At 33.0% G+C, this 21,796-nt stretch overlaps 1 pseudogene; it reads left to right on the top strand.

Moving 5' to 3' along the window:
* The first annotated feature begins 9,297 nt into the window (after positions 1-9,297).
* Positions 9,298-21,230, top strand: LOC140448724 (uncharacterized; annotated as a pseudogene).
* Positions 21,231-21,796: the final 566 nt, after the last annotated feature.

Below are 21,796 nucleotides of genomic sequence, written 5' to 3'. Positions count from 1 at the left end.
GTGTGAAACGGAAAAGCGAACCAGCCATATTTTTCCATTTTCGTGATCCACGATTTTTCTAAAGCAAGATGATGTGTCGGCAAGCACGTGAAATATAACTAACACTTAATATTTATAAAAGTAGCGTTTACTCCGTGTTAGGAGTATCTTTGGAGATGAGCTAAGAGGGCGTAGAAGATTTGTTCCGAAAGTGGAAATTATTATTGTTCTCAACTTTGTAAATTACGATGTTAGAAGCAAGTTAGACTAGGAAAGAGAACTTTTTCGGGAGATTAGTTTGGAATATGGAGAAACTTTGGAATTAGGAAGACGCTATAATCATAGACCGAATTTGGAGCGCAAATATAACAAATAACAGGAATGTATATTACTATGAATAATGACCATAGAACTATTTAGAATATTCAGATTATTTCGAATTTATTACAAGATTTTATTATGGCATTTCTTAAGGCAAACCCCACTACTCAATCATCACAAGCCACGCTTCTTCTTACGTCTAATGTCAAACTATCTTATTTAAACTCGTCCTCTTTTCCATTTGTAATTTTTTACAAGTCTTATTTGATACTTTCATTTGACTCATGTTAAATCTTTTCCGTCTATAAAATTTATGTAGTAACCAATCGTCAATTTTATGTATATATAAGTCGATAAAAAATGAAACTAGTAAGATAATAACTTATCTCTTAAATTTATTTGTTATTATTTATAACAAATTGGTACTATCTCTTAACGATATATTAATCCTTGAGTAGTCGGGTTGGGCCTGTGAGACCAGCGACAATTTATTTCTAATGCCTCACTGCTTATTTTATGTAGGACTATGCTGCCTTCATCAGACCTTTCCGTCCACACGTCGAATAGCAGTGAATAAGGGGGTTTGCATTAGTGTATAATAGTTCGCTAGTTATTCGCACTTTTGGTCTGTCAGACTCTTTCCGACTATTCGAATAACTTTTGTGAGTTCGACAAGTAAATTTATTTTCCCATTTTTTGTGAAGTATAACCCACATAGAGTAAGTATTTTAATTCCTATGGTTATATATAAATATAGTAATATTCCAGCTCTCTCGTATTTCAAATTTCAGTGATGGATCCTTATCTGAAAGAAATTCAAAGATTACAACAGCTCTATGATGAAGTAGAAGAAGAAAATATTGATTTGGAAAGCGGAATCAAGCAGGTGTTGAGAAAGTGACCACATCACAGACACAGAAGAAGAATGTGAGGAAGAATTGGAAACAGAATTGGAGGAAAAATTGGGGGAGGAACCTGCAACTTCAAAATATTTCGAAACAAATACGGAATACCGACGGCTCTTTTATTATGCAATAGACGGGGTATCCTGGAGAAAACATGCGCCTCCAAAAAATGTTTGGACAAGAAGTTCTAATTTAATTTCATACTTACCAGGTTCAAAAGAAAATGCTCGTCAAGCAGTTGATCCTTTATATATATATATATATATATATATATATATATATATATATATAAGGTTCTTGAACTCCTAAGTGGAGCATAGAGCTTCGGTGAAAACGCGCCATCGGGTTCTATTTTGCGCTAAGGCCTTCACCTCATTCCAAGACTTTCCTTGGCCTCTTATCTCGTCCATGATGGATCTTCTCCAAGTTTGTACTGGGCGACCTCTTTTTCTTTTCCCTTGGGGATTCCACTCTAGGGCAGTCTTTGCGATAATGCAACTATTTTTTCGGAGTGTGTGACCGATCCAACCCCACTTTCTGGACTTAATTTCATTTTGTATCCTCTTTTGTTCGGTCAGGTGTAGCAGATCGTCGTTTCTGATGGTGTTAGGCCAGAATATACGAACAATTCTTCGTAGACATTTGTTAACAAAGACCTGCAGTTTGTCTGTGAGGGTGTTTGTCACTTTCCAGGTTTCACATCCGTAGAGTAGAACAGACATGACATTTGATCGGAATATTCGGATCTTTGTCCTTGTAGTATACTCGTCAGATCTCCAAACAGGGTTGAGCGTGCTGAAAGCTTGTTGGGCTTTTCGTATTTTCATACGAATATCGTCTTCTATACCTCCGTTTTCTGTTATGACACTTACAAGATACGTAAAGTTTTTCACATTTTCAATCTGCATATTGTCGATAGTAAATAGCGTGTTGTTCCTTGCATTTATTCTCATGGACTTGGTTTTAATAATATTGATTTTCAAACCTATTTTATTGGCTTCAGTGGAAAGTGTTTCCAATTGGTAAGCCAGATCTTGGAACCTTTGACGTTGATCCTTTAGAATGTTGAAAATATTTTATTGATGATAATATTCTCGAAACCATTGGACAGAACACAAACATATTTATTTTTAAACAAAGAAACAATTATGCAGATCCAAATGAAGCCAGACTTACAGATACTGTAGAAATAAAGGTCTTAATTGGTCTATTATACCTAGCTGGGGTTTCCAAAGCAAGCCGACGAAATTGCCAAGAATTTTGGGCTACTGATGGAACAGGCGAAGAGGTGTATCGAGCTACTATGGCTCATAGGCGATTTGTATTCTTGCTACATTGCCTGCGTTTTGATATCGTAAATACTAGAGAAGAAAGAAGAACCATAGACAAACTTGCACCAATAAGAAACGTTTTTGACCAATTTAAAAGTATATATTAAATGGGATAAGACAGGGAATCTCCCTGTCTTATCCCATTGCCAGCTTCAATAAGGTCGGTTAGTTCTTCTTCTACTTTTACTTTTATTGTCTTGTTTTGGTAGATATTTTCGATCGTTTTAATTATTCCTAGAGGTATCTCTCTTGCGTACAATAAGTGGATAACGTCTTTTAATTTAACTTGGTCAAATGCCTTCTTAAGGTCCATGAAACATAGATATGCTGGTTTATTGTATTCCAATGATTTCTCTTGCACTTGCCTCATTATAAATATGCGTCGGTGCATGATCTTCTTGACCTAAAACCTTGTTGTTCTTCTGTTAATGTTACAATTTCATTTAGTTTATTTGTTATCACTTTGGTTGTTAATTTGAGTGTTGTGTTTAATAAATTAATTCCTCTGTAATTTTCCGGGTCCGATTTATCCGCCTTTTTAAAGAGAAGTATTAGGATGCTTGATCTCCATTCTTGAGGAATTCTGTTTGGTTCTATTATTTTTTGGATTAGTTTTAATAGTTTTTTGTCAGATCTGGTTCTCCTTACTTTAGGAATTCGTGTGGTATTCTGTTCTCTTCTGGTGATTTTCTATTTTTTAATTTCCTTAATGCTTCTTTTACCTCTTCCTCCTCAATATTTATTTGAGGCTTTAGTACTTTAAGCAAAGTTGATATTTATTAATGTGTGTTAAATATCAAGAGATAAGGTCATTTAACCCTGGCTTGGGATCAGGTCTTATACTGTCGAAAACAATTTGAAGATTTAACTATTCTTGACTTCTGTTACCGTTTGGATGGAGGTTCTCCTCATGCTCAGTGATAATAGGTAATTTTTAAAGGCAGGCACTATAAAGTGTTGCCTAAAAACCACTTAACTCCTGTTACCAGGCGATACTTTGATAAAGGGGGAGCTTAATTCAAAAGAAATGGATCGTGTTAGCTTGGTTCTAAAATAGGCATTAAAGCCTATTTATAAGATACAAAAGTAGATGTAGGATATATAATAGATCTTTTAGACTGCAATGTGAAAAGTTTAACGAAGATTAAGTTCTCTTTTCTTTAACATAAAACTGTATTTACTTTTTTCTGCATACACATCAGCCTAAATATCTTTTAATAATAAAAGAATTTAAATAAAATTAATTTGATCCCAATAACCATTTTTTTTTCTAGTATTTCTCATTTAAATTTGAGTAGCTATATTGAGTGTGTTAACTTAATTTAAGTGATCTAACTTCAATTTTTTTATTACTTAACCCATTCACTGCCAGTAGTCAGTTTAACCTATTAAGCGCGCCGGGTCGCCTACTCAAGTGAAACGCTCGAGTCGTGAATTCGCGTCATTGGCGTGTGGAATGAAAACGTGAATTCGCGTCCTTGGCGTATCATTATAACTTGGTGACAAGTTAACTTTATTAACATTAAAACTAAATAAATAAAAAAAGAGTGTATTTTAACTTTAATATATTGCTGTATTGGACTGTTAAATTGCATAAACTAACACAAAATGTTCACTTTCAAAAAAGTATACGGAAAAGTAGAAGCAAAAAAAAAGGTTATTGTAAATTCTTGTGAAATACAGGAAAGCAATCGAGGTACAAAGCTGGTTTGTCTGCACATTCCAGGCAGCAGTACATGGTGTCCTTTCGTTGTTTTTTGGAGGCACACAATTTACACTTTCTTCTTATAGAACGAAAATCTCCATCTTTATTTGGATTTTTAAGGTTTTGCGGAAAGTGCTTTGTTTTTTATTATTTAGAAGCTGTTTCGCCAGTTGTATTTTCTTTATGTGACAATAAGTATTGTATTACCTTTAGCCTAAAATTGTAGAACGACATTTTATCTCCTCTAGGATGATTTTTATCATAAAGGCTAAATGCATTAAACAACATAATTTGGAAAATATGTATTCCAAGTTTAAGGTACCATCGCATACTTTTTCGATCGCAACTGTAATAAGAAAACATCTGATCTTTCATGTCAACACCCATATGGGTATTGTATTCTGCAATACATCTTGGTTTTTCAAATTGCTGCTTTCGTTTGTTTTCACAAAGAATTTGTTGGGCCTTATGTTCCGTTGATAACATCAAAATGTCTGTCTTATCTTTCCATTTTAAAATGTTGATTCCATTTGAATATATTGAGACAAACTCCCCTTTTTTAAGTTTTGTGTTCAGTATTTCAGGTGGAATATGTTTTCCGTATGTTCTCAATGTATCGGTAACATATTTACCATTTTGTAACAGGTCATGTGATAAACTAATGCTTGTATAAAAATTGTCTACATAAATGGCATGTCCCCTATGAAATATGTTTTCACACAATTTCATCACAACTTTTGACGAATGTCCTACTCCACCAATATCAGTATCATTGGCACCAGTGTAAATTAATATTTTTTGAACCATCCCATTAGGCTCACACAACGTATACAGCTTAATACCATACCTGTGGCGTTTATTTTTTATATATTGTCGAAAAATGAGCCTTCCCCTCCAAGGCATCATTGACTCATCGATTGACAAATTTTTCTCCGGATAGTAGATTTCTTCCATGCGTTGGTTAAACAAATTAAGAAGAGGTCGTATTTTAAACAGACGGTCACTGGGTATACGTTCGCCATCTACAGAATTATCCACAAAATGTATTGCTCTCAGAATGGTTTGAAATCGATTACGGGACATAAAATTTCTAAATACAGGAATATTGAACAGAAAAGTGGTATTCCAATAATCTTCTATTCTATTCAGCTTTATTGTAACTGTGTGATAAAATAGTCCCAAAAATACTTTAAATTCATTCAGAGACACATCTTTCCATGCAGTAATTCTAGAATGTTCAGCAAAACATCTTAAAAAAATCTCTTCTGCAAATTTGTTTGTATGTGTAAGAAGGAGGTTGTAAAATTCAGGTGTAGAGAATAAATTAAAATAGGAATACGGTTCGTCATTCTCAAGATTTAATGGAATTTGCATACCCGTAAAGTCTATTTGCTGTAAATATTCATTATCTGTCCAATGCCAAGTATCAGAATTTTGGTTTTCAGCAACCGTAACCTCTTCATCGGTCCCAGTGGGAAATAGAAGTAGAGGCAGACCACGACTGAGATGGAGGGACGGTGTGGACGAGGACGCAAGGAAAATCGGCGCGGCAAATTGGCAACGGTTGGCGATGAACAGAAACGACTGGCGAAATAGACTGGGGAAGGTCAAGGCTCAACTAGAGCTGTAGCACCACTGATGATGATGAACCTCTTCATCTGAAGACGTTTCATTTTCCGTCACATCAGATGTTGATTCATCGTCTTCAGATTCCTCATCGGAATCTAATTACCCAGAAAACAGCAACTCCATGGCCTCCTCCTAGGAATTGCCACCTAAAATTTAAAACCGAACATAACCTCAAATACTTCTGTATCAATCAAGCTAATAAATTTATAGCGGTTTTAAAATTTACCCTTTTGCTTTTTCTCCTTCCGAATGTTTCATTTTATAAGCATCTTTTGATGTACTTAGCGTCTACTTAGCGCGTACTTTTGAATTAGCGTCTTTGGCAGTGAATGGGTTAAGATATTAAGACAGAAATTGTTTTATCTTCCAAGGTTTTTTAAGGTATATATAATATAAAGTTGTGTATTTTTTTAGTTAAGTAGCAATTAAATTTAATAAAATCGAAAAAAATTTAACAGCTTGGATAATCGTATCATCACGGTATGAATCTACCTCGAAGTAGACTTATATTTCCATAATTTTACGATTTGTGTAAGACTTCAATTCAGAAACCATCTGCATACCCCCATCACTATTTTAAATATATAGCTACGTCCGTCAAAATATATTCTCCAGCTAACGTTGGTCTTGGCCATAACGACCACTTTCTATAAACTGCTTTTTTCCATGTATCATAATACAATTTTCCATTCTTTTTTCCACGCAAGAAAAACGCTTTCCATCCCGATTTCCCGCAATGGCTAAGCAATAAATAAAGGAAAGGCGTAGGGGGCGTTTCTATCGTGTGTCCCGATTTAAAAAGAATCGAATCCAATAGATGGTATCAGCCGAATTTTTCCATTACCTGACGCTATCTGTTTGATGAATGCGAAAGAAACGGAAACATCGCTTTCCCGGGTTTTCCCTCATTAAAGTTATCGCACCGGATAAATAGATAGCACTCTTTTGCCTTTATTTTAAGGACTCCAGATACCCGAGCATATTTTTCCTGGACCCAGCAGGAATCTGTTAATGCTCGATCCCTTGTCAAAGTAGGCGTTGATTAAAACAATTGAAATAAGTGGAAGATTCAGCTTATTTTACTTTTTTCTGGATGAGTTTATCTAATTTTATTGCAGTAATTTTTTAAATGGAAAAGGATTTTATTGCAACTTTTAGTTACGTTAATTATTGTAATTAATGTGTTTAATAATAATAATAATAATAAATGTCTTTATTAACAACAGATTAAATTTTCTTTACAATGAAATATAATATCAGTAGGGCGAGATTCAGTTTGTGTACCACTGTGCAACAGCGGCACACAACTGCTCTTCCACCTAACCCCCCGAAAATAGGATAGATAGACTATATCTAAATAATGAAATTGTATTTTACAATAAAACATAAAAATATTAAGTACATATTAAATTTATAAATTATAAACTATTTTTTTTTTTTTAATTCTTAAATTTTTAAATTACTGTTCAGCTAACAACTGCTCATAAATTAATCTCTTGAACTTAACTCTAGATAGATTTTTAATATTGTAGGACAAACTGTTAATATTGCAAGCAATTGGATATGAAAATGAACGTTTAAAAAAGGATGTTGTATGTTTAGGTAAAGTGAGGGTATTCTTGTGTCTAAGATTAAGATTATGAACGTCCGTCCTATAAGTTATTCGATTGTACAGGTATGGTGGAATTCTCTCTTGAATGATTTTATGGTAAAAACATAAAGCATGGAGTTTCCGACGATTTTTCATATTTAACCACTTGACTACAGTGAAAACATGACTTATTCTTTGAAATTTCCTGATGCCAAAAATCAAACGCAAACAAGAATTTTGCAATTTCTGTATTCTCCATGAATCAAATTCAGTGAGACACGCATTGTAAAGCACGTCACAATAATTTAATTTTGATAATACCAGAGCATTACATAATAATGACTTTGTGGCCCTACTTAATAAATTGCGGCTTTGATACAGTAATTTTAAAACGGCGTAAGCTCGTTGTAAACAAATACTTACATGATATGTAAACCTTAAATCTTCGTCGAACCAAACCCCAAGGCTTTTAATCTTTTTGCTAAAAATTAAATTGTCATTTCCTAAGATAATTCGATTGGCATAATTCTCTAAAAATATTTTCCTATGGAGATTCCTCCCAAAAATGAAACCCTGAGTTTTTGATGTATTCAATTTTAAACAATGATTTTGAGAAAAAATCTGCAGCTGAAGAAGGTCATGATTTATTGCATTTACCGCTTGATCACACTCATTTGGATAAAATGACATATAGAGTTGGGTATCGTCTGCATAATAATGTTGTGAACAGGACAAAAACACAGAAGGAAAATTAGATGTGTATATAGAGAATAAAATTGGACCTAATATAGATCCTTGAGGCACACCAGTATTAAGATCTAGAAATGAAGAAATATTTTGATTAAGTTTTACTGCTTGACATCTGTTAGAAAGATAGGATTTCATTAGATCAACTGCTCTCGCTTCTAGACTAATATATTTTAAAATAGAGAATAACAAATTATGGTTAATTGTATCAAAAGCTTTTGAGTAGTCTAGAAGAATTAGAATTGATATTTTGTTTTGGTCATAGGCTCTAAAAATATCATCTGTAATATTTAATAAAGCAGAAAGACAGCTATATCTGGACCTAAAACCGGACTGCATCATAGGGATTATGTTGTTATTTTTTAAATGCGTTTGTAACTGAATATCAATCACCTTTTCCAAAATTTTAGATAATGTAGGCAGTACACTTACTGGTCTTAATTCATTCATGCTTTCTGTATTTTTAGTCTTCGGTAACGGAATAACATGTGCCCGTTTCCATTTAGTGGGAAAAATTGAATTTGTTAAGCAAAAGTTAATGATATGTGTGATATACGGTAGAAGAAAGGGAATACATAGTTGAAGCGTTAATATGTTAATACCATCATCACCAATAGCTTTACTTTTAATATTATTAATAATATGTAAAATATTAATTTCAGATACTGTTTTAAAGGTAAGAGAAGAACTGAGGGAATACTTAAAGTTATTTTCATAGAATATTTGTGTATCAATGTCTGCTTTCATGTTTGGTATAATTTCAATAAAGTGTTTATTTATCTCATTTGCATCCCACACGTTTTTAATTTCAAATTTATTTTTGGTTTTGCAATTATTTACCAAATATTTTAAATTATTCCACATATCTTTGGAAGATTGATCATGTATGTTTTTAAAATATGATTTTTTCTCCCTTATAGTCATGGCTGTTACTAAGTTACGCAATACTTTGTAGTCATTCCATTGATTTATATTTTTAGTTAACTTGTAAGCAGTAAGTGCTTTATCCCTATCTAACATTAATTGCCTGATGGTATTAGTTAACCATGGAGCATATTTCTTTGAGATTCTAAAAGTCTGATATGGAACATGTATGTCAAGTAAAGTAATGATATTATTAGAAAGAAAATCGACTTTACTGTCTATATCTGGCAATTCATATATTATTCTCCATGGTATAGATTCCAGATCAGATTTAAATTGACTGTAATTTAAATTTTTGAAATTCCGAGTAGTAATAAATTTATTTGTATTAAATTTGACATCACAACCAAATTTTAAAACAACCAATTCATGATCGCTTATTTCTGGGATATGTTTTACTTCAATAGACAAGATTTTATCCTCAGTAGATGTGATTACATAATCAAGCAGAGTCGATGTGAACTGGGTGATTCTAGTTGCTTGATTTACCATCTGCTTTAGTCCAAGACCGTCTAATACATCTGTAATGAACTGTGTGGAATAATTATTGGTATTTAACAGATCAACATTAAAATCGCCCAAACAGAGTAAATGATCTACACTTGGCAGTACTGATGATAAAGTTGTTTCCAAAACTCCAAAGAAAGTTTTATAAAATGCCCCATAAGGATTATATAAAACACCAATAGCTAGTGTTTCATAACGAAGAGAGAGTTTTAACCATATCTGTTCAATTTCATTTGATGACTCAATCAGCACATAATTTATATTACATTTTATGTAAATACCTACACCTCCACCTGTGTCATTTTTATTCCTGTCGACTCGCTCAAAGGTATAGCCAGGTATATTAATGTTCTTACTGGATATTGATTCCTTTAACCATGTTTCACTTATACCCAAAATATCTAAATCATTTTTTAAAATAAGTTCTTTTACATCAATAAAATGCGCAACTAGCGATCTAGAGTTTATATGAGCACACTTTAAACTACTCATGTTAAGCTTAGATTAGATCTTTTAATAAATTTGTACAAACGAGTATGTAAATAATTTAAGCAAAATTTGTAGGTGATTATTATTTGCATAAACAGTAATTCACATGGTGATGTATTAACAGTGTAAAAAAATAAATAGATATTACTCTTTAATTCAAAACACGGTATAAACTAAGGATTTTTTACTAAATAACTCAAGATGTACAGTTAAATTTTAATTGAAGCGTTTGTTTGTTTCGTTTTAAAAACATTTTTAGCAAATGCACTTCATGATTAAAAGCCAGCCTCAACTTCACGAATGGTAACTTGGTATTGGTACCCCGCACTCCCTATTAAATATCAGATCTGATCTCTGATCCCATTGCGATCCACATAAAGTCTTAAGAATCACCTTGTATGAATCACCTTTGGTTCATATTTCAAGACTAATCACATAACCTAACTGAAAACAAACATGGACTGAAGTGACAAGGCAGGCAATCAATCCAATTTGCACTTAAAGATATCCTGCGCCGGGCCTGACAGTAAGAAATGATCTACTGCTAATGTGTTAAGGTTTTATATGCACATACATTTACAAGAAATGCGAAGAAAATGTCGGTGAAATGCAATTCGGATTCCGCAATTCCATGGGTACTAGTGAAGCACTTTTCACCTTACAAGTCCTACTTCAGAGATGCCGCGATGTCAGTTGTGATGTCTATATTTGTTTTATTGACTACGCCAAGACATTTGACCGTTGTCAGCACCAGAAGATGGTCACCGCACTACAAAGAGTAGGATTGGATGAGAAGGACATTCGGATCATCATGAATTTATACTGGAACCAGCGTGCTCAAGTCAAGGTCGAAGACCAGCTGACCGACCAAGTGAAGAACATGCGAGGAGTAAGGCAAGGATGTGTGCTATCGCCGACTCTTTTCAATATATACTCTGAGGAGATTTTTAATGAAGCCCTCACAAACCTAGACATGGGAATCCGAGTGAACGGTGAATACATCAATAATATCCGCTACGCCGATGACACTGTGTTACTAGCAACCAGCCTAAACGATCTGCAGGCCTTACTAGACCGAGTGCGAACTGTGAGCGTAACATACGGACTGAACCTTAATATTAAGAAAACTAAATTCATGGTTGTCAGCCGTACAAATTTAGATCCCGGGGCACTAATGGCAGGTAGCGAAGAGATCCAGAGAGTCGACAGATTCACTTACCTCGAAACTACCCTCAACGTACAATGGGACTACGCTCAAAAGATTAGATCCAGAATTGAAATGGCACGGTCTACATTTATTAAGTTGAGATCCTTGCTGTTCTGCAGTGATCTCAGTTTGGGAACCAAGATGCGGATAGTGAGGTGCTACGTTCTTCCAGTGTTACTATATGGAGTTGAAGCCTGGACACTGACGCAAGCCACTGAAAAACGAATCGAAGCCTTCGAGATGCGGATATACAGAAGAATACTAAAAATATCTTATGTGGACCATGTCACCAACGTTGAGGTCCTACAGCGCATGACAAAGAAAAAGAAGTGCTTAATTTAATTAAACAACGTAAGCTTGAGTACCTCGGCCACGTGATGCGGAACGAAGAAAAATATCGGATTCTTCAACTCGTTATGCAGGGTAAAGTATTTGGCAGAAAAGGACCGGGACGCCGTCGTATCTCGTGGTTGAAAAATCTCCGACAATGGTTTGGGATGACCTCACCGGAGCTGTTTCGCAGAGCAGTCAACAAAACCATGATAGCCTTGATGATCGCCAACATCCGGACCGGATAAGGCACTGAAGAAGAAGATGCACATACCCCCAGCCAAAGAAAACTTTCCAGCAACATGAAGGAAAGTGTAAAGGAGTTTTTAAATATGAAAGATAAGTTTTTAAATATGAAACAGAAAGATGTTACAACAAAAATTGAAAGAAGAAACTGGAAAAATTATTACTTTGCAAGATTTAATAAATTTGAGAAGAAAAAATCCAACAAAAACGGAATGTCTGGATAACTGCTTAAATGTGCTCAAAGCAAAATATAGTAACTTGAACTATTCTATTATCGTCAAATTGATAAAAACTAATTAGCTACTATTATTTTCAGGTGCCCATGCAGCTGTTTTGCAGGATGAAGAAAATAATTTTAAAGGCCTTTTTATTCAAACTCCAACCATGAAAAATACAATGCATGCATTTTCAGAATTTCTTGCAGTGGACGCTACATATAAATTACTAAAAATAGGATTACCTGTTTTCCTTATTATTGCAGAAGACGGTAATTGTCAAACTGAAATAGTGGGGGTTTGCATGCAAGGTTTAGAAGATAAGGTAAGTGTCACCTGGTTTTTAGAAACATTTAAACGCGAAAATCCATCATGGATCAATGTGAAATGTGTAATGACAGACAAGGATTTACATGAAAGGGAAGTAATTAGTAATTGCTTTCCTAATACAAACCTTATTATATGTGTCTTTCACACATTAAAAATCTTTTATCGAGAAATTTCATGCGATAAAATGGGGATCACCTGAAGTGAACGTACACTTAGTTTAGAACTAACTCAAAAATTAGTGTATGCTAAGACAGACGATGATTAAAAAAATATTTGAAATGACTAGAAGATAGTGTACCTAGAACAGTGTTTCATGAAAAACTGGCACGATACCAAGGATGAGTGGAATTTAGAAAAAAAAATTTTTAAAAACGTTTTTTTAAATAACACAAATAACCACCTGGAATCTGTTAACGCTAAATTAAAATCAGTTATAACCAAAAATAGTCCTTTGGAACAATTTATAAACAGCTTGTTTACAATTATTTCAAGTTTAGAGACAGAGAGGGATCATAAGGCAGTTTATGGTATTTTAAAGAAACCCGTCGATTTGTTTCCGGAAGATTCTGATGAAAAAAAAATATTTTACATTGCTCATACGTGAAGCCTCGAAGCATGTTTTAACAGAAATTCGCAATTCTAAACAAATCAGAGATATTACCATTTTTGCAGACGGTCATTACATCATTATCGATAGTCAGGGTTCCACAAATACTTCTGTTTCTTCGTGCAACTGTATAATCTATGATTCAATAATTTTACCTAGCAGGCATATATTAGAGCTTTTTGATAAAATGATCGTAAATCATAGATGGACAATGGACTATTAAAAAAATAACCAACGAACATTAACGTCTTTGATTGAAGAAAACGAATCGACAAAATATTAGTTACCAAGTAGATCTAATGATAATATGTCTATATCATTGACCACACAAGGGTATCAACCACCAAGTTCCTATGCACAAAGAAGAAAAAAATGTCTTTTGTTATGCAATGAACTAGCAGATTTAACTGCACAACGTACGGGCCTGTTATTTGATGATGATTAGACTTCGGCAAATATGCATATTGCATATTTTGCATATTGTGCATATTTTATGCAAATATTTCATATTTTGGCATATTTGTATAAAAGTTTGCATAAAGTGCATAAAAGTTCAGATTTTTATACTGTATTTGAAAATTTTTAAACATACCAATTTATTTCAATTCTTGCATAAAATTTTGTAGTCATTTTAATCAAGAAATGATCTAAGTACGTAATCTCTACAGGTACAAAACATTTACAATTTCAAAGAAGATCAATTTAAGTAGCCCTCAACATTCTTAGAAAGTCTCGGTCACTGAGGCATTCAGTTATTGGATAATCGCTAAGGGTTCGCTCATTTGCATTTTATGATCTAATCCCCAAATCTATCTACAATTTATTGTATCTTAACAGCAGGTAAACGGCTAATAGTTTTGTTCCTAATTTAGGGATTTTCCAAAATCTCCCAGTTTATTGAATTAGGTACCTAAACATTTCTAATTTGATGCTCAGATTTGTAAATCATTTTTGTTTTGATATTCAAAGCGTAAACACTCGTTGTGCGTAACAAAAAGGAAGATTGTGATTTTATAATGCCTAAAACAACCAGTGCTTCAACTTGGATTAAACCTTATAAAGAGCTGTCTATGGATATGGGAAAAATCTACTGCAATCTGTGGCAAAATTGTAAGTATCTAATATTTTCTATTAAATATCTAATATTTCATACATACAGGGTGTTTCCAAATGACACTTACAACTTTTGACTGTAGATACTTCTCGAAAAATTGAACAAAACGATATAGTTAATGAGGGGTCAAACTTATTTACTTTTCGAGATACAGGGTGTTAAAATTAAAAAAAATTAAATTATTTTAGTTAATAACAACAATAACTTTAAAACCAATAAACGTATTTGCTTGAAATTTAGTACTCGTAGGTTGTTTTTAAATGAAAAATAGCTTCCTTTAGTGAGAAAAAATTGTCCATGGTACACTTCCCGTCATATAAAACTGGTACACTTTTTTTTCCCAATGTAAACCTGGGTTCAGACTGGATACAGTGGTTCGTGAATTAATTCGCTGTTGCCATCACAGATAACGGAATTGCACTAAATCTAATTAAAAAAAAAGTTATTATTAGATAGGTATTATTTTTATCATTAACAATAAAAAACCGTATTTAATAAATTTAATAACCAGAGATAGGGTTCAGCTAATATACAAAATATTTGAAGGATCTTTAAACCTAGATTATTGGCACAGGGAACATTGGAACGCATCTACTGTATCTAATTTTTTACTTCAATTACCTAGCGAACACGAACTGTATTTTGTATCAATAAGTTTAGTCACAGGCCAACTACCAAAATTAATTTATTATTTATTATATGAACGATAACATTAACAAAAACTAACATTATACTTTATCCTACGTAGATTATAAAGTGACAGATCCAATACCTCACTGTAATGTTTTATTATAATAATTTAAAGTTATGTCGAGATTGATTTTATCTATCACTATATTTGAATTGAAATATTTTCATAAATTATAATAAAACACAAATCAAGGTATGAGTACTTAATTGAGATAATCAAAAATTACAAAATTAATATGAGAATTTTTTAGGATGCATGTTTAAACAAATTTAATGTGACTGACTGGTCGAGAATGCTCGATGTTTTAGTTTTTAGAATACTCAAAACTGGCGGTCTGTCACACAACCCTGCTTTTAGCTGATTTCATATAATATTTTCGTTGAACTGGCAACAGTGCCCTAGAACATAGAATGACACATGTGACAAGATCAACTTACACAACTTGAAAAACATGATTTTCGGTAATAAGAGTTGTACCAGTTTTTTATGACGCGAACGGTACAATACAATGGTGTGTATTTAGAAAAATTTTTCACCTTTACTTTTTGTTATGAAGTCAGCTATTCTAAAACACAATTATTTTTATTGTAATTGAATTAACAAAAAAAAAACTTTTGTTGAATTTTAAAATAAGTTATATGATGTACTAATGGTTAGTAACAAAAACTAATTTGGGGATTAATACTGCATTTAAAACACTTAGCGAGTGTTTTTTTTTCCAAACCAGTTATTTGATTAACCAAAAACACCTTGTATATTTTTATATTTTAAAGTTTGGGTTAAAATAAAGGTTTTTATTTTTATTTATAGATAGCATGTGAGAAGAAATTTCAGATAGACCAACATGTGAGAACTGCTTCACACATTGCAAAAAAAGGAAAAATAGGAGGAAAACATCAAACTTCAATGGCTAAATGTTTCCAATCTACTTCAAAAAAATTAGATGAGCAAGAAACTTTTAATGAAGACTTGTGTCGCGCATTAGTGTCTGCAAACATACCGCTTTCAAAATTAGCAAATGTAAATTTTAGTTCGTTTCTAAAAAAATATTGCAAACTTAATGTTCCAAGTGATCGGTCTCTAAGAAGAAATAATGTGAACGGGCTATACTCGTCGGTGTTAATTAATATTAAGGAAGAAATTGCAGATAATTATTTTTACATATCTGTAGACGAAACCACTGATTCCTCAGGAAAGTATATTGCTCATTTATTGATTGGTGTTCTTAAAGAAGATACCTTACCAAAATCTCATCTTATTTCATGCCAGCAACTTGAGAAAACAAATGCTTTAACAATTTCGCGTTTTATACAAGAAACATTAGCAACTTTTTTTCTTCCGACAACTATTCCTTCTAATAAATTACTGCTTATTTTATCGGATGCTGCTCCTTATATGGTGAAAGCAGGACAAAATTTAAAAATATTTTTCCCAGATTTAATACATGTTACTTGTGTAGCGCATGGATTAAACAGAGTTGCAGAGGAAATACGAAAAAAGTTTCCTCTTGTAAATACCATGATATCCAGTGTCAAAAAAGTATTTCTTAAATCTCCTATAAGAATTCAACTTTATAAAGAAATGCTACCTAACATTCCTCTTCCACCACAACCTAGTTTAACGCGATGGGGAACATGGTTAGAAGCAGCTAATTTTTATGCAGATCATTTTGTTAAAATAAAGAACATAATTGATACGTTAACAGATGAAAGTTCCCAATCTCTTTTGGATTCTAAACAAACTTTTCAGAGTAACTTGCTTCAACAAGAACTTTCATTTATAAAATCAAATTTTAGTTTTGTTCAAAAAACAATTACTCAGTTAGAATCACCAAAACTGTCATTGTTCGAAAGTACAGCATTAATAAAAGAATTTGCGTCATGTTGTCGGAACGTTAGAGGTCATATTGGAAAAGATATTTTAAAAAAATTTGAAGCTACTATGGAAAAAAATAAAGGTTACCATATTCTTTCTGAAGTAGTCAGTGTTCTAGCTGGAAATATTTCGGAAACAATTAATTTAGAACCAAATGTTTTGGTTAGTTTGAAAAATGCTCCCGTTACATCAGTTGATGTTGAACGAAGTTTTTTCATATATAAATATATGTACTCAGACAGAAGCCACAAGTTTTTGTTAGAAAATTTTGAACACCACTTGGTCATTTATTGTTACCATAATTCTAAATAAGTTTATTCATACTTAAAAATGATGTAGTTACTTAAAATAAATGTAAATCTTAATGAATAGTAGGAAATATTTAGTTATGTACACTTTTTTTTTTAAATAAAATTGTTACTATTTTACGATTTTTTTATTTATTTGTATGCACATTTTGTAAAATATTTGCATATTTTCGGGTAAACACGTGCATATTAATGAGCATATTTTCTACATTTTTATTTGCATATTTGCCGAAGTCTAATGATGATTATTGACAGTAATGATGAAGTTGTATTTGGAAATGACACGCAAGTTATTATTGAAAGTTATGATGAAGTTGTATTTGAAAATGACACGCAAGTTGTTAGTGAAAGTAATGATGAAGTTGTATTTCCAAGTGAAAATAAGCTGTGTGGTGAGGTGGTTCGTCAAAAGATAAGTATGGTAGATAACATACTTATGCATATGGTAGAGGGGAATATACAAGAGTCAAGTCCAGAAAATGAACTTCCTATTACTCACCAAACTGTTCAAGTGAACGATGTTGCTTTGTCGACAATTAAAATGAGAGTGGCAGTAAAGAAACGAGGACGCTCAAAAGGCCTGACAGCAATAGGACTCCCAAAGAAAAAGAAGTTCTTAAGCCAGGATATTCTTCGTCTTCCCACATTTCGCTTTCCTCGGATTTTGCCTTGCATAATAAGTTGTAATAATGCGTATTTTTGCACCCTCATCACATGTCCTAAGTACTCAAGTTTTCGTCTTTTGATAGTTAATATTATTTCCGCCTCATTTCCTATCCTTCTAGTTACTTCCACGTTTGACATTCTTTGAATCCATGATGACTTGTTTTAGTGTTCACGCTTTTAAGCCATAAAGAAGAGTATAGAACACGTAACATCGAAGCATTCTCAGGCGTAGTTCTAACGTTATATCCCGACAACAAAGAAACTTTTTAAGTTTAATGAATGATGCACGTGCTATTTCAAAGCGTGTCCTAATTTCTTTGATTTAGTCTACATCTGATGTTATCCATCTTCCTAAGTATTTACAGTTATTAACACTCTCAGTTGCAGTATCTTAAATAGTCAGTTGGATATTTTAATGTGCAGATTTAGTCATGATCATGCATTTAGTTTTCTTTAAATTTATCTTCAGTCCGTACTCATGACAGCATTCATTAAGGAGTTACATTACGTTCTGTAAATCATTGTTGTTATTATTGAGAAGCCTACGTCTGTTTATTACCTCCCTCCAAATTTCATTATTATAACAATAACCGTTCAAAAGATATAGTGGGGTTAACGGACTTTTGACTGGCACTGAATAATAATTATTATTTGTTTTCATTATCTAATGTTAGTGTTACTGTACCAATGCCCATAGTTGTCAAGGTACTTAATGTGAATAAATAAAATAATTAGAAAAGTATGATTATACTCAAAAATTTTATTTAGAAAAAGGATCAAACACTTTACGTTACGAAAAATAAATTTTGTTACATAAATGTATGCAAACATTTAGGTATTAGCAGAAAAATCGTCGTTTTCCGAAAACAAAATCCAGATTTATAACAATTTGGCTGGAACTTTTCAATATTTACATTAGTGTATGGCACGAACGGAGTTTGATGAATGAAAATCCCGATGACATTTCACTGTAATAACTCAAATCCATCAAACCCGTGCTTTGCTGTCAATTGTGAGCAAACGTTTTGTAAAAAGTTTTGGGTCCTGCGCGGATTTCAGCCTGAAATATTGCCTTTAACGTTTACTTTCGGTAATCTGCTGATATTGCCCACGTAAAGGGAAAATTTGGATGAGTTTTCGGTATTTCTTGTTGTTGGAAACACTAATTAGAAAACCTTTTTCTTTGGAGTGGTTTCGTTCGTTGAATCGATAGTGAATTTATGTGAAATATATAAAAAAAAGGTCGGATAAAAATACGTTCAATTCTTGATTAAAAAAATCCAGCGGTAAGGAATATACAATGATTAATATTTTTAAATAAAACTCTTAATATTAATTGCACAAAAATATAAAAGGGAGTCGCCTAATATTGGATACACTTTTTTCAATCACTACATTTTACAAAAAAAAATAATTCTAATTTTGTTTTGTTCTTAGTAATTTGCTGGTTTAACCATCTATTATGTTCCGGTAGGATTGAAATGATTCTAGAAGATACCTTTAGGTGATAATAAACTGTTAATAAAAAAAGCCCAAATTAGACCGTTTACAAATAGCCGCCTAATATTGGTTAAACCATATTGGGAAAATGCTTATTTCAAGTAGGTATATATACAATGTAAACAAATTATTTATTATTTTGGTACAACAAAATATACCTTTTATTTTAGTAAATGTTATTTGTTATCCTGAAAAGTATAAAAATAATTAATACAAAGTAAATAGTGACTATCCATCCCTACAAAATTCACAAATGAAATCATTGTTACCTTCAGCTCCACTCCAAGCTTTATGACACCATCTGTAGCATTTATAGCAGCGTTTCCATTCTTGCCCAGCTTTGTCGGAAAAGAAAATTCAAAGCAGTGGTTACATTCCAATTTTTTTCCTCTTGGTCCACGTCATCTTCAGAATCAGCTAATGATATTTCTTGCTCAGACGTTGACGAATCCGAAGACACTGACTTTTGATTTGTGGATTTAGATTTTTGCTTAAGTTCTTTGCATAAATAAATACCAACGTTTATGTTTTCTTCGTTTCCTTTAATTCTCGGCATGCATTAGAGTCAAAGTTCATCACTTTCTTAACCTCACTTGCAGTTTTTGGCGATCATGCTTGTTCAAGATCTTGTTTTAAGGCCATCCAGTAATTAAAGCAGCTGTACCAAAGTTCTTTCGTTTAATTCCTGATGGACGAGGTGAAACAGGCAAAATCTTTAGGTCAGTTGGTTTTACCAAATTGCTAATTTTATCAACAATGGTAGTTTTTCCATCAGAATATGCACAAGAAAAAAAAGAGGCTTTGAAAAAACAAGTACAAGAAATCCTAGAACATAACAGCAGACATGAGAGCAGAAAATTATATAAAAAATAAAAGAAAGCACACAGCCATTTAGACCAAAATTGATAATATGCAAAGACGAGGCCGAGAACTACTAATAGAGAAACAAAAAATTATAATGAGATGGAAAGAATACTTTGAGGAAAACCTTAATGCAGACAATGGAAATAATCAAAACAAGGCGATATATTTTATGACGGAGCAGCACATTGAAAATTCGAGTTATTAAGAAGTAGTGCAAATAATAAAGAAACCAAAAAACAGTAAAGCACCAGGAACGGACGGAATTTCGGCAGAATTGTTGAAATATAGAGAACCCGAACTCTAGGGAAGAATCCATTACCTGATAAATTTGGTATGGACCAAGGACCAAATGCCGGAGGAATGGGCAGTTGGTCTTAAATTATACAGCCAATATATAAAAAAGGAGATAAGAGGGAATGCCAGAATTACAGACCAATTACATTGTCAAATTTAATATACAAAAATCCTTTCTGGCAATATCCACACTAGATTGTCAGAATACTCCGAAAATATAATTGGTGATTATCAAATCGATTCAAACCAAATAGAGCCACTACAGACAACATATTCATAGTTAGAAAAATACAAGAGAAATCTTATGAATACGACATAGAACTATATAATATGTATATAGACTTTAAACAAGCTTTTGATAGTGTGAAAAGAGACAAAATGCTGGAAGACCTCCGAAATCTAGGTATACCAAAAAAATATATCAGCCTCATAAAAATGACGCAGGGTTCAAAAACCGCAGTCAGAGTAGATGGAGAACTGTGTCCCCCATTTGACATCAACATGGGGGTGAGATAGGGAGTCGCACTTTCAACCATGCTGTTCAACCTAGTTCTTGAAGCAGTCATCAGAAAAACCAATGTAACCGGCCATAAAAATACTAAAACAGTACAAATTACTGCATATGCAGACGATGTCGCCGTTATTAGTAAAAGCAAGACACGACTACTGGAAACGTTCAAGGAAATTGATCCGGAAGCACAAAAAAAGGGCAAAAAAGGTATATGGCCCGGTACAAGAGGAAGACGCACATGGGGAATCAGGAGAAACGACGAGGTAAATGAACTGAATGAAGGGTATGATATTGTACGATTTGCGAAAAGTCAAAGACTGTCATGGCTGGGACATGTTCAGTGACAAGAAGACACCAAAACGACAAAGAAGATGTTACAGTGGAAACCGGTAGGAAGGCGGAAAAAAAGGAAGGTTCATGACCAGATGATGACGTTGGATGATGTGAAAAACGACCTGAAAACCTTGAATATAAGACAATGGAGGAGAAGGGCCCAAGAGAGATCTGGGGAAGAAGGTAGTTTTTTCACCAGGTTGTACAAAAACGTCTTGTAGATTGATAATTTGTTTTGGTTTCTCAATACTATTTGGAGATTGTTATCAACAAGGGAAGTTTCTAACTTGTCGTGGATTACAAAATCACACAACAAATCTCTATCAAATTGTATAATGTCACATTTTCGAAAATTATGCAAAGAAACTTCCGTTGATGCTGTCCTTAAATATGCTTTTCCAAACAAACCTACAATCTGGTAGGGGGAAATTGTTCTTCCAAGATTATTTCTTAACCAGTTTCTTAACCTAAAGGCTACATCTAAAGGTTATCTTATTATAGACATCCAAGTTTTTTTGTGTGCGAATAGTGTTCGTTTAAAATTAAAATGACAGGATTTTCGGCGGATGGCTTAGTA

Source organism: Diabrotica undecimpunctata, chromosome 8 (assembly GCF_040954645.1).
Source record: "Diabrotica undecimpunctata isolate CICGRU chromosome 8, icDiaUnde3, whole genome shotgun sequence".
Taxonomy (NCBI): Eukaryota; Metazoa; Arthropoda; class Insecta; order Coleoptera; family Chrysomelidae; genus Diabrotica; species Diabrotica undecimpunctata.
Note: the sequence above shows the minus strand (reverse complement) of the source record. Positions and strands in the feature narration are given on the sequence as shown.